This window comes from Theobroma umbraticum, unplaced genomic scaffold (genome assembly GCF_002168275.2).
Source record: "Theobroma umbraticum cultivar Fairchild unplaced genomic scaffold, ASM216827v3 scaffold_81.0, whole genome shotgun sequence".
Classification (NCBI taxonomy): Eukaryota; Viridiplantae; Streptophyta; class Magnoliopsida; order Malvales; family Malvaceae; genus Theobroma; species Theobroma umbraticum.
Genome location: NW_018397268.1, coordinates 5,803,082 through 5,806,370, shown reverse-complemented (window position 1 = coordinate 5,806,370; position 3,289 = coordinate 5,803,082).

Below are 3,289 nucleotides of genomic sequence, written 5' to 3'. Positions count from 1 at the left end.
AATGCTTTGATGCATAAGGATCTCATCATTGTATCCCAATGCAATTCCTTTGCAAAGCATATATAGTTCCATAGGCATTATCTACATAAGTATAAAAAGTAATTAAATTATAAACTTATGACTAAAGAATGTTATGAATAACAAAATGTCATACATGAATATCTCAAAATTGCAGTTCCTATATAACCACAGATTGGTTTGTAAGGCTAATACTAACAAACACTTTTTCGTACCCTAGTTTGTGTCTAAAAAATTCAATCTTAGCCTCAGCAACCTTTGGCTCCAAGATAATCAACAGTTTAAGATTATGCATTAGTTGTAATTTTTTCAAGCATCTCTGAATAACCTTACCAACTATCCCCCTAACATTCTAGATTAAAGAGCCAATAATGGGTACATCTGAGCAGGCAAATTTATGGAGATAGAATCTACATCTTGTATTCTATCGTTAGCCTTATTTTTAGATTGTTCAGAGGAATTAAAGTTTCTAGACTATAAGAAATCTCACTGTCTAACTTCTTGCACCTAGAAATAGACGGGTGAAGTTTAATATTCAAGGCACTTGAGCCTAGTTCAAAACTCATCACTAGGACTGCATGGGGCTGTATGGAGCCATAAGCTTCATGGGACTACATGGGTGAATGATTTTGAATGGTCAGTCTTGTATCTTAGACAGTCTTGCTGCTTGTGCCTACATGTGAAAGGATAAAGCTTTTTTGCTTACTCAAAGCATACTCACTTAGTTCTGACTGAGATGGAAAGCACTCATCACTAATTTTTAATTCCTTAACTACCACATTTTTGAACTAATCAACCAGCATTAGCTTTACCTCATTCTGGATGCTTCCTTGAGGCAAACAACTATTTCCCTCTTAGCTACTAAAGTAGTGGACACCACAGGTTGTTGTTCAATTATCTTTTTCTTTTGTTTTCAAAGCATGACCACCTGAGCATTGTCTACTACCTATTGAACATAGTCATGTTTTCCCGTATATTACACACTTCTAGCTGTGTCATTGGCCTTCTTAGAACTTGCAACAGCTCTTGCTTTAGTCGAGGATCATGGGGTAGCTGAAGCTTCTGTGTCATGTCTATCCTTTACTTGCCCATTGCCTACCTCTTTCTGCATTAGGAAATCGTCACTGGAAGCACCTTTTCCAACCTGTATCTTGTACTCAAAACCAACCATCACCTATTTGGGCTCTTGGGGTAAAATATTAATTTTTTTAGGTTTTAAGGCACTGGTCACCCCCTATATTGTGCTTTGTTCAACATGTTGTTGCTATCTTTCCTCACCCACGGATCCAAGCACATCAAATTTGTTTGAAAATAGCTTTTGGGGGTTATTGCATTGTATTAAATCTATTTTTCACACCCTTTGAATTCTTAAAACCGCTTTGCCTGATTTGCCATTCTCCTACCACCAAATGCTCTATTTTGGTGGAACTACCTTCATCACATCTTTCTTGTTCTCTCCCGTAGAATTCGGTGGCTTTCCACCCGATTTCTCACCACTATCATTTTCCTTATTCTCACGAATCTGAGCCTGTATGAGATCATCTAAAAGCCTTGAAAAATCCCAATAGTTTTCGACTGGACAAGGCCCTGTTTTGCATAATTATTCCCCAAAACTAAACAAGTAGATTCGTTACGGCCTATGGCAGCAATGATTGCAATACTCAAGCTTCTTTGAGAACTCCACATGTTGAGCATAACCGCCAGTCACAGCATTGTCTCTCAATTTCTAACCATGATCCAAACTTGATCGAGTGGTGGCTTCTTTTTATATTCTATGCATACCCGGGGTACGCTTGGCCAAGATCTATTTGCCATAGCTTCTTCTATAAACAAGGGTTTACCGATCACTTTAGCAATTAAGAGTAACGCAAATTTTACATATGAGTGAGCTTTGAAATTTGGGAAAGAAATCCACACCTGCACCATAGATGATTCTTTCTCTGCCTCAAACTACGGTGATTAATCAAAGACTCGCATTTTCTGGTTTGCTATAAACCAAATTGTTTTATCCAGATCATGTTAAAATCCTGCTCATTCGAGAGATAAATCAAAACATGCTTATAATTTGACCATTTAATTTCATAAGCCTTGGATAACCCAATCTCCTTAAAAGCTGATCAAATGTCCTGTAGTTTAGGCATCCTAGAAAACTTCCTAATGATCAAATGTCTAAAAGGTTGAGCTAGAAAGTTTATCTCATCCTCGAAGAAAGCAGCAACAGGCCGATAATGGTACATCGTTGGATCACGATTCGATGGGATCACTGGAGGCTTTTCCCCTGTCACAATGGAAAAGAAAGATTTTTTTGTAAGACTTGGGCGATGGAGGCAGATAGTGTGAGGCTTGCATGGCTTGCAGGAAGCCATGAAAAGGTTGTGACTGGACTATTTGGTTTGCTGCAAGAATGTGTGGGACTACTGATTGTTTGGAAGATAGAGCAACAATCAACAGCATTAGGTTAGGGGGTCCGACGGCCGGCCAGTAGCCAAACCATGAAGGGAATGGAGTGGGGGAAAAGCTTGAGAGTTGAGAGCATTTTCTAGTTTTTTTTTTTATTAGCTCCGCTCACTTCTATCTTTGTGAGTTTTCTCGCCATTTACCGAATTGGTATTCATAGGGACGAAGGGATTCTAGGTAATGACATCCTACATCTCATAGTCATAAGCCCTAACATAAATAGACATCCTAATACTCCAAAATTGCTAATTGACTCTATCAAATAAAAGAAACTTATTTGTGGATTAACCCTCAACCATATTAGAATTTTAGGCAACTATTGGATTTTTCCTTATAATGTTAAGCCTAAAAATCAAAGGTTAGATTCTGATACCACTTGTTGGTCCTGATGGAGCGCTGAGAGAGGTGAATAACACTGAACAATATTTTGAACGAAACTATTTGGTTTGAGAAAATTTTGAATGATTTTGGTTTAGATCTTCATTACCTTAGTGAGCTTGTAGTGAGACAAGCAATGAGAATGTCAAACCCTTAGAGAGAGAAATGAAATTTGTTTTAGAGTGAGAAAATTAGTAGTGAAAACCTTAGATTTGTAAAGATCAATAATTGAAATCTTACCCTTGTTGCTTAGAAAATGGAAACCAAGGCTGAAGCTGTGTAAAAAAATTAAAATTTGTTGAGTGAAAGAGAAGAGAAGGTTGAAAGTTGAGAAAGAAAGGAAAAGAAAGTGTAGTTAGAGAAAATAAGCTGAGGGAGACAACCAAACGAAAGTTGAGTGAAAACAAAAAGTTAACAAAAACCTAAAGAGCTAATT